We start from the raw sequence: 5,000 nt of genomic DNA, 5'->3' as shown, positions 1-5,000 counted from the left end.
AAGACAACATGTATTTATACATGTAAGACCGTCGTCGCGCTGCTGACAGCAGCTCCCGTCGTTGGCGATGGCAAAAGGACGCTGAAGCGTCAAGAGCATAGTTGATGATGGCAAAGTGAGTTCTACTAGTCGTGCTAAAGACGAGTCCCACGTTTTGGAGCTAATGCTACAGGGACATGATGCCCGAGGTCATGTCCTAGTTACGCAGCGGGTTCCCTGCAAAAACAGGGAGCAGAAACCGGGCGTAGCGAAGCAGAGGGAACATCTGCTTGAGGTTTGTTCCCCACGTGTTTGCCGTGCGTGGCGACCTGTGTCGGCGGAAAGGAGGATCCTGGGATCTGAGGGCCCTCTCTCCTGCGGGAGTGTAGCTGCCCAACACGTACCTTTGGCCTCTGCTTCGTCTAGACAGGCGGCTAGGCGAGAAAAGCAGCCCTGTGCCTAGTCAATCGGCTCGGAACACCACTCGTGGGTTCTATTGGGCGAGGAAGTGAACCTAGGAGTCCGGGGAAAGCCCGGTCGGCCTTTGTTCGCGGACTATATCCCGGGTGCAAGTCCTAACCCAGGCGGAGCCGGGTTCCAATTGAGGGTCCATGGAGGCCGGGACACACGCCGGGACGAAACAGTTTCCAAGTAAGCATGGATCCTAAAATTAAACTAACCCCCATAGATGCCTCGGTACCCCGCAAGGGGGAAAAGGGAGTCAAGGAGGCCGCTGTCGCTGCTCCCGGCAGAACGACGGCGGTGAGTAAGAGAGCTGGGGTGGTTTCACCACCTCAGAAAAAGGCGAAGGCGGTTGAAGCGGGTAAGGGCGCTAAAACGCCCCCCGGCACCAGACCCCCAACGCGAAAGACGGCTACACCACCAAAGCCGGCAGGTGAGACATCCCCTGTAATTAAAAAGGATGTCAAGAAGGACGGATCGGGGACACCACCCCGTACAACTCCACCACAGAAGAAGCCGGAGGCCAAAAAGCCGAAGGCAACTTCTGAAGGCAACGCCACGTCTTCGGACGGAGGAAAGGGCCATGGAGTCGACGACGACGGTTGGATAACCGTCGTCAAGAAGGAGCAGCCGCAGAGGGCAGAGAAAGCCCGGAAAAGCGGCGAGAATATGCCAGGAAAGGTGTCGGCGGAGGCGGCACCTGGTCCTTCGAACAGGCCTCTCGACAAAATTAGTGGAGAGGCCTCGAAACTGTTCAAGGGTATCCGGACCAGCTGTCTTGGAAAAGAATCCAGGCTCAGCAAGGAGACCGGAGCCTTGATCGTTGGCAACGCGGCAGCTCTCTACGAGCTAGTCCAGGAGGTTCTTATTCAGAACTCTTTCCTAAAAGGACAGCTCGCGGCGATCCGGCAAGAGGTGAGAGCCTCCCAGAGGATCGCGGAGAGGGTTGCCCCGACGGCTTCACAGACGACGGGTTCCCGTCCGACTGCGAAACCTGTACCAGTTCGTGCGGCAACGACCTACGCGCAAGCGGTAAAGGTCGATGCCAACCGAGTTTCCCCGGAGGCGGTTAAACCACCACGACACGTGGTGCGTATTTTCCCGCCGAAAGGGAAAGGACAAAACAGTGAAGTTACAAAACAAACTGTTTTGTCCCTGGTTAAGCCGGCGAAAGCCAAGATCCGCGTTAGGTCTGTCCGACGCATCCACTCCGGTGGCATAGCCGTCGAGACCGAGCGCAAGGAGGATCTGAAGGCCTTCGTCAACTGCGCGAAGCTGAAAGAAGTAGGACTTTCAGCTACTCTACCGACTTTGAGGAACCCTACACTTATAGTGTACGACGTTCCCAAGTCGATGAGGAAAGAGGAGGTTTCTTCCAGCATCTGGAAGCAAAACCTCAGCGATATGACCCAGGGGGATGTGTCGTCCAACCTGAAGGTCCGGTTTGCAACCGGCCCGAAGGAAAAGGACACTGCCAACTGGGTCATGGAAGTCAGTCCGCAGGTTCGCCAGCGGCTGAAGAGCATGGGCAGAGTGTACCTGGGCTGGTCCGCATGCAGAGTGCAGGACTATGTCTCTGTTACACGATGCTTTAAGTGTCAAATGTTTGGCCACATGGCCAAACATTGTAAAGCGCAGAACGAGGTTTGCGGTCACTGCTCCGAGGAAGGGCATACCATTGCCTCTTGTACAGCGAAGAGTAAGTCCCCAACTTGCTCGAACTGTAAAGCAAGAGGCAAGAAGCACGACCATAAGTCACGAGACAAGAACTGCCCTGCCTATCAGGCAGCACTCGATCTTGCAGTATCTCGGACGAATTATGGATAGACACGACCCGGAGAATCCTCTAAGGCAATTGCGCATCGCGCAGCATAATATGCGGCGTGCGCTAATTGTTCATGGTGAGGTGAGCGAGCTAATGCACGCAAAGGAGATCGACGTGTTGCTCATGCAGGAACCTTACCAATTCCAGGGACAGATTCCAGGCTTTGGGCTCACGGCGAAGGTGATCGCCGAGAATGAACGGGCTATGGCCGCAATAGTGGTCAGAAACCCGGACATCTCGGTGGTAAAAATCACACAGCTGTGTGATACTCACACCTCCTGCGTTTGCATTAGCGGACCCTTCGGTAGTTTCTACCTCGTTAGCCAGTACTTTCAATGCTCGGAAGACATTGAACCAAGTCTGGCACGCTTGGAGAGGACACTCGATGCTCTCCAACACCGTCGAGTCGTGATAGCCGCGGACGTCAATGCCAAATCCCACCTTTGGGGGGGAGAAAGCGTTCGACCGGACACGCGAGGCGAAAAGCTCGAAGAGTTTATCGCATTACACGACTTGACGATTTTGAACGAGGCTGGGAGTATTCCTACATACTCCAGCCCTGCCGGTGAGTCATGGATCGATGTCACATTATCGACTCCAGACATGGCGACAATTGTGCGAAACTGGACGGTTCACGAGGATTGGACCTCCAGTGACCACCGACTCATTGATTTTGTCTTACAGTTCACGGACGTGAATGAGAATCGAAGCCCACAGCCTCGATTCCGCACGTTGCATGCGAACTGGGAGCGATTTGATCAAGTTCTTCTTGAGGGCGCGAGGCAATTACCCCTCGGCACTGGTTGCCGCAGGGAAGTCGAACACCTAGCACAAGAGGTCGAGAAATCGATCATCGATGCGTGCAATGCCTCAATGCGCCCCAAGAAGTGGCATTCGAAGTCCGTCCCATGGTGGACGGAAAATTTGACGAGAATGAAAGCGCGAGTCTATCGACTTAGACGAGCCTTTCAGCGCGAGAGGAACTCGGAGGAGAGAGCGGCAAAGCAGGCTGAGTATCGAACATCTAGACTCGCCTACACAGCCGCAGTGCGCGCTGCGAAAGCACAAAGCTGGCAGAACTTTGTGACGGAGCAGGGGAATAAAGAGCCATGGGGACTTGTTTACAAGATCGCCCAAAAGAAACTCTGTGTTGAGACTGCGGTCTCTAACATTCGAACGCCGGAAGGATATACGACTGACTGGGAATCGACTGCCTCGCAGCTCCTACAGGCGCTAATCCCGGACGACTCGTCCACGGATGAAACGCCGGAGCAAGCAAACACCAGAGCTGATGCTGCAACCGATCCGCCGACTGAAGACTGTCCAGTCTTCACGAGGAATGAGCTCGGAGCTGCAGTATCGCGCTTAAAGCGAGGCAAATGCCCTGGGCTGGACCGTATAGAGGCCGAGGTAGTTAAATGTGCTTATGGATCCATCCATAGTGCTCTACTTCGACTCTACAACGGGTGTCTAGCGCACGGGGTCTTCCCCGTTAGGTGGAAAATCGGCTCGATCAGAGCAATCTTGAAAGGGCCCGATAAACCACCAACGGATGTCAAGTCGTATAGACCGATATGCCTACTCTCCATCTTAGGCAAAGTGTTAGAACGACTAATGCTTAATCGAATGAGTAATATATTCCTAAACCCAGAACATAGTTCCGATCGGCAATATGGATTCAGGCCTGGACGATCCACGGAAGACGCCGTGGTGAAGCTCAGGGAATTGATATCCCAGCGAGAGGAACGATATGTGATGGGTCTCTCCTTCGACATCGCCGGAGCTTTTGATAATGTTTGGTGGCCAAGCATACTTCAGAAGCTGAAACGCCGGGGATGTCCCCGAAATCTTTATCGACTCATGGTCGACTACTTCGCTGACCGTATGGTTACAATAGTTTCCAAACACGGTAATGTGCGTAAGCAAGTCACCAAGGGCTGCCCGCAGGGGTCGATACTCGGTCCGAGCTGTTGGAACCTAGTCTTTGACGAAGTTCTACAGCTCCTATCAAACGAACACCTGGCTTGCGAGCCAATAGCCTACGCTGACGACTTACTCGTGGTATTCTACGGAAACTCGAGGAATCAGTTGCAGCAAAGAGGGCAAAGAGTCGCGGATACAATTTCTGAGTGGTGCGCCACGCAGAAACTTACACTATCCGCGACTAAGACCGAGATGATTCTCTTGAAGGGAAATCTGGATAGAGAACGACCTCCTGTGATAAGGATAAACGGGAGAAGTGTGGCACTCAAGCAAACCATAAGGTACTTGGGTGTTCACATCGATGCGCGAATGGGAGTAAGATCCCACGTCGAATATTTGAATGCCAAAGTCATGCGAACGTTTTATACGCTAGCAAGACTTGCTCGATCAAACTGGGGATTGGGACACAGAACCATGCGTACTTTGTACAAAGGTCTCTTCGTCCCGATCACGACATACGCCGCCGCCGGATGGGTAGACATGCTCACCTCTGTGACAAGAACTAAACTTGCCAGGGCGCAGAGACATGTTTTGCTCGCCGTCACCAAGGCCTATCGCACGGTATCTACCGACGCGATCACTGTGATCGCCGGGACGATGCCGATAGACTTGGTGTTAGTGGAGCGCGCGTGTGCATACCGGATTAGAAGACAAATCAATATCGAAGTCGGAAATTGTCGAATAAGTCGAGCCGATTTGGCGGCTGGAGAAGTAACCGCTGCTCAGGCGAAAGCCTTGGTGCGAGCGGAAC

The 5,000-nt window shown here is 53.8% G+C and overlaps 1 pseudogene; it reads left to right on the top strand.

Annotated features, from left to right (window-relative positions):
• Positions 1-5,000, top strand: part of LOC143350791 (large subunit ribosomal RNA) — an 11,000-nt pseudogene that overhangs the window by 4,065 nt on the left and 1,935 nt on the right.

Source organism: Colletes latitarsis, unplaced genomic scaffold (genome assembly GCF_051014445.1).
Source record: "Colletes latitarsis isolate SP2378_abdomen unplaced genomic scaffold, iyColLati1 scaffold0039, whole genome shotgun sequence".
Lineage (NCBI taxonomy): Eukaryota > Metazoa > Arthropoda > Insecta > Hymenoptera > Colletidae > Colletes > Colletes latitarsis.
Note: the sequence above shows the minus strand (reverse complement) of the source record. Positions and strands in the feature narration are given on the sequence as shown.